Source organism: Crassostrea angulata, chromosome 8, assembly GCF_025612915.1.
Source record: "Crassostrea angulata isolate pt1a10 chromosome 8, ASM2561291v2, whole genome shotgun sequence".
NCBI classification, from domain to species: domain Eukaryota; kingdom Metazoa; phylum Mollusca; class Bivalvia; order Ostreida; family Ostreidae; genus Magallana; species Magallana angulata.
In genome coordinates, this window is record NC_069118.1 from 10,235,413 (window position 1) to 10,241,412 (window position 6,000).

General features: G+C 32.9%; 1 long non-coding RNA gene across 3 annotated transcripts; it reads right to left on the reverse strand.

The window, feature by feature from the left end:
* Positions 1–1,769: 1,769 nt before the first annotated feature.
* On the reverse strand, positions 1,770–5,468 carry LOC128160447 (uncharacterized). 3 transcript variants are annotated; one of them, XR_008240284.1, is made up of 4 exons: positions 5,358–5,468; positions 5,085–5,237; positions 3,355–3,802; positions 1,770–3,166 (listed from the first exon to the last, which is right to left on the reverse strand). It is a non-coding gene; the product is annotated as an uncharacterized LOC128160447 (long non-coding RNA). The 3 variants fall into 3 exon arrangements; XR_008240282.1 differs by having other exon boundaries at positions 1,770–3,802; XR_008240283.1 differs by having other exon boundaries at positions 1,770–3,802; positions 5,316–5,468.
* Positions 5,469–6,000: the final 532 nt, after the last annotated feature.

Genomic DNA, 6,000 nt, shown 5'->3' on the forward strand with positions numbered 1-6,000 from the left:
AGAACTATTTCATAATCTACCACAGTGTTGCACGCATATGTGTTTATTTATGTAGATTGGGGTACTGTATACAGTATATCATAAACAACTAATATCTGACCATATCTGTTACCACCCCGCCCCCTCCAACATAACAGTCCATGTATTTTCAGAAATAGGTAAAGATTAGAGATATATGGTATTTCAAGGGGTGGGGGAGGTGGTGTTATGGGTAGGAATTTTATCTCTTTAAAAATTTTGAATTGATATTGAATTTGGCTCTAGATGTACTTATTCTTCAAGTACTTTAAACTGTTTTAGCTGTATCTAGTGACGTTGCCTGGAACCGAGCCAATCACTTACATGTATGGGTAGACCATTTCGTTGCAGCAAAGCAAGCTTTGGGTGGAAACTATATCATTGTTCTTCAGACCAATCAGCTTTGTGCAATCAAGGCAAAATTACATACCCGGTAAATAATTAAACAATATTCAGTCAATGTTTCATTATTAATCTTTTACTCAAGTTAAAATGTATGCAATGTCATGATTAATTGACCTATATTTAGTCTAAAGTCTTGGTTTCTGATTTTTTCATGCTGAATTGAGTTTGGATTGGTGGAAATGGAACACAGCTCATAAGGTTCTGCATAGGTCATCAAGATGCAAAACAATACTTCATTCATTTCCTCTCCATGTAGCCATTCCTTTCAGAACTTTTGGTGTAAGGGCAGAATCTGAATGTATGAAAACATCTTTTCCATTTTGGCCTCATGATAAGACATTCCTACTACAGTCTCATTGAAAGTGGTACCTTAAGCGAAGAAAGTATTTATGTATGTACTAAGTCTAGATAACTAAAATTATTTTTTGCACAACATATCCATGCATATAAGCTTTCAATTCTCAGTTCACAAAATTGACCTCTTAATGAACATTACCATATATGTACCTCCTTGTTTGTGATTGGCCCTCTGTCTTATTGACCATTGTTCTCCTGAGCTGCCAGGTAGGTGATTTCTACAACAGTAAGAAGATGGATTATAAGGAATTTGCTCTGAGCTATTCAATAATATCAAATTGAAAAAATCCAATGTTCAGCTGACATTATGTAAGTTATACCGGTATACAAACAGGATTTTTAAATTAGATGCATAAATTTTTGTAACAGTGAAAAACATGATATGGTGGAAATTCAGGTAAAAGAGTAATTTCATGATTTATACATGAATATATGACCAAATTTGGAAATTCAAATACACATATTCCTGTGGTTTAAATATAAGTTGACTTTTTAAATTTCTGCTTGGCCATTACAATGTTTGGCAAGCTTTTCTTCAGCCATTCCTTTGGATCTCTCTTCAATAAGAAGATCTTGGCGGCAGACATTTATGGTGGTGTCCCCATATGATGCCCATCAGAAAATTCAAAAATGGTGGAAAATTCCAAATCAAACACCCTAAAGCAATAATTCTTGAAACTTAAGCAATTACCAAAAAGAAAAAAAGTGTTATTGACAAGGATCTTACATGGAACTTGACCTTGATATTAGATCAAAAAAAATTCTCACTGCATATTCTCTACCCACACACACATATGATCAATTTTTTTTAACGGACCAAGGAGAGAGAAAAAATGCCCACAACACAGATTTTACAAAAAATAGTTTATTTGACCTTGACCTTTGATTCATTAATTTGGCTCAAGGTCACTTAACACCCTCTGACCACAAGCACTGTATGGATGAACGTTAAGAGCAACTTGGCTTAGGAGGGAAAGGAATGTCCTGCAGACAAATGAAATCAGATTAACAGCTTTACAGACAGGCAACACATTTACTATAGAGCATCTGCAGAGTGGGGCCCTAATCAAACTACAAAAAATTCCTCATAATTATAGATTACTGATGCTTGCAGCATTTCAAAATCTGTTTATGATGTACTTGGTCCAAGGCAACAGGTCTTATAGTCTTGTGATTCATCAAACCATATCTTTGTAATTTTTTTTGCATCTTTTATGAACAACTAAATACACATGTATGTAATGAAACTAAAAAAAAAATCACAAACTTTGAATAATTTTTTTAAACAGGTTATAAAATATTGCTCATTCAAACTCACTGCATTGATTTTTTTATCTTTCTCAATTTTTTTATACCATGCCAAAAGTAAATGATTAATGATACATATAATTATTTGGATATGGTTTTTCTAACAAACATAAAAAATCAAGATGTAAAATACATTTAATTTTAATGGGACAGTTGCAATTTCTATACAGAGATACTGTACTATTGCTGTGTTAATGAAAAACTGTAAGCAGTTTGGGAAACAGTGTTTCTGTTTGATTCTTTAAAATAAAGTCATTCTTAAATTCATTGTAATAATGTACAACATTTTCTTTGTGGTAATTTTTCTGTAATTGTGTAAGAGTAGTAATGCACTGAATGTGAAATACTACTGTGGAGTCATTTAATTTTGTGGGGGCCAATTTTCGTGGATTGTGTGTTTTTTGCATATTCGTGGGGATGTAATTTCGTGGATCCATCAGTTTTTAGTTTCAGATGGTAGACTTATTCTTTTATTATTAAATTTCGTTGAGGATGTAAATTCATGTTTTTTGCATATTCGTAGGGATGTAATTTCGTGGATCCATCAGTTTTTAGTTTCAGATGGTAGACTTATTCTTTTATTATTAAATTTCGTTGAGGATGTAAATTCATTGTAAATTCGTGGGCATGCGCTACCCACGAATACCACGAAAATTGAGCCACCACGAATTTTAATGATTCCACAGTATATGTCCATCCTACCATCACTTAATATTTACCTGTTAAAAAAACATCTTTGCTTAATATCAAAACAAAAAATTAAGAATGAGAAATACTTGTATAGATTTTCAAGTCATTCAAAAACAATTAAAAAAAAACATTCAAATAAAAGGAAAACTTATTTTGTTTAAAATCATTAAATTTTAACTTACCTTAGATACAACTGAATTCTGACATAGGAGTCAGCTTAATGGTTCCTTCTGTATCTCAGGTGATCTCTGTATCTTGGTGTAAAAACAGGAAGATCCAATTTCACTTGGGGAGGCTTGCAACAAATCACCACAATTCATGTACCTGTGCATGTGCAGAGTGAGTTGAGAACACCACCTTTCCAATACATGACCATTTCCATATATGCCTACAAATAAACAAAAATTTAAACAACGAACTTATTACATTCTCATAAAAATATATTTCGCTAATCAAATTTAAAATATTTGGATGGACGACCTGGTCCTCCATCCAAATTTTTCAGACCGGGAGCTACAGACCAGCAGCTAAAATAAGTAAATTATGTTTGTTGATGACTAGATTTGTTTTAGTTACCACCAAGAGCTGTCTCATCATCCACTTCTTCCTCTTCAGTCTTCATAACTACTGACAACATCATGGGGATTAGTGTTGTCTTCTGCAGCCACCAGACTCACCAGAGTATACTTACACGTAATGTGTGTAATACTTAAATGTAATGTGTGTAATCAAGGTTGTCTCTAATACTGGGGGCGGGGAATTATAATGATGTAATTACCCAGCTATTATTGCATTTCAAACACAATCTGCTATAAGCTTTACCTCCAGACCCCCATTCTATTTTTTTATTTCTTCCTTCTACTTCAATTTTTATAGACAACCTTGATGTAATGCTTAAGTGTAATGTGTGTAATACTTACATATAACAGAGGTGTATAGCACATTTGATAGCGTGGACTAGCTGGTTTGGACATGGTGGCCCTGGGTTCGGGTTCTGTCTGCCACTATCATGGTTCATTGTAACCTTGCATGGACAAGTTAATTTACTGTACTTATGCAATCTTTCAACCCAGGGGTTAATATGGGAACCAGTGGCACATGAGACTAGCTGGCTATGTGAATGGAAAAGCATTAGCACTGTAATTTTGGAACTCTGCTTGTATGCTCCACAGCAAGTTGATGATGCTATGGATTGTACAGCTCTTGTCAGGGTGTAATATGTAGAAGTTGTGCAATGCTATTTATTGCAATTTACTTTGCAAGCAAGACTATTAACCCCTGTAAATCCGTACCTCTTTTTTTACCTTTACATAATGTATGTTTTTATTGAATTTTGAAAATGACACAACATTTTGTTTTTTCCTCCATAGAAAATTCATTTGGTTGAAATTTGTCAAAAAAACCTAAATATTCAAAGCACAATAAACAACAACTGGTAACAATACGTTCATGGTTATCAAATTAAATTCCAACATTAAAACTGTTAATTAAGCTATACTTCCAAATCTAAACCTGGTTGATCATTCTCAACTGTACTGTCATTTTTTTGGTCTCTGATTCTGAGTATAACTGTGTGTCCCTATATATAAACTGAACATCTTCTAATAGCAAGTGATGTTATGTTTTTCAGTGAATAAAATAATGAGATCTTAGAATCAGAAAAGGTTCTTCTGCACTGACCTGCACAATGTAAAGAGGACCCCCTGGCCCCCTCCCTCCCAAAAAATTATGTGTTTAATACATTCTGAGAAATAGGTTAATAAGTATCTATAATGGCACGAGGCATATTAGTTCTGCGTTGCAATGTGATGTCAGAATTTTAGGTGAGAAATGAAGTCATATGGCTGGTTTAAATTTTTTACCAATACTTGGCAAGAATTGGTCTTAGGCCAGTAAGGATTCTCACAATCTCTTACAAAAAGAAATCACACCAAAATTTCATTAATTAATCTTAACAAGAAATAATTTAATACACAAAAATTGATATAACTTTAATAAATACTCACAAGGAATCTAAAAGTATTGATTTGCATGGTTTCTTTAACCACTCTTCTCTTTTTTAATACACTCGTCATGGTTCCATATCCAAAATGTTTAGACCATTCAAACATAAAATTCAGTTTTTAAGTCATTGTTGGCCATTCTGGATTTGATTCTTATTGTGTCAAGTTTAGCACTCAATTAAAAATCTACTTAGTATACAACTTAAAATTAAATGCACATTAATTGTTTTTAGTTAATTTTAACATATCTGATATAAACACACTGCAATATTTACTTGTCAAAGTGAGTAATTTCATACGTACTAAAAGGTCTGCGGAGAATTTTGTTTTCCATATTTCAACTCTGTCGATGTTGGGATCTGAGCGTTATTTTATAAATTTAGCTTCTTCCATGTGCCTTACGAACCATTTGCACAAGCACCCCATGGTAAAATCGTGGCCGACAAACACATAAGCCTACAAAATAATCACAGGCCTCCGAATTTCTATCCATATATAATACTTATAAATTTGACAGGGTATTTATATCCTTACATTTTGGAGAAATTCAGAGACCGTTTGCTTAATCTTGATTACCGGTAATTGATCCCGATCGCATTTCTTTCTTTTCTCTTTGTTTTCCTGTATCGTTTAAACAGGTTTTCGATCACCTTTTCAGACATTTCGCATGACTCGCATCCACCATTATAAAACCTGCAACCATGCAAAATGTAATGTCCGGGTGGGGGTCACTAGAAAGGTCAATGGAATATGCAAATGAGTTCCCGATTTTTTGTTCGGAAAATTGTATAAGAACCATTAAATACAAGATATTCAGATTATTTTTATCTAACATATTCTTGTACATTTTTAAAGTGGTCTTAATGGGAATAATGCAATTAACGAAAAATTAAGGATGCCACTATATTCATGAATGTGCAACTAACGAAACTCCTCCCCCAAATTTATCAAAATAAACCTGAAAATTAGAATGAGAAATATTTGCTGGATTGCATATAATTCAATTAAATAATTTTTTATGTGATTTTAAACAATCAATATTTATTTGCAAATGTAAAATTTTATTTATGAGATAACATTATACAGAAATATATTTTAAAGTTCAAAATAACTTTAAAATCAACATAATCGGCCATCTTTGATACCCAACGTAGTAAGCAGTAAAAACTGAAATCAAACACTCTCATTGGGTACAACAATATTTAGAGTATGAAGCTAA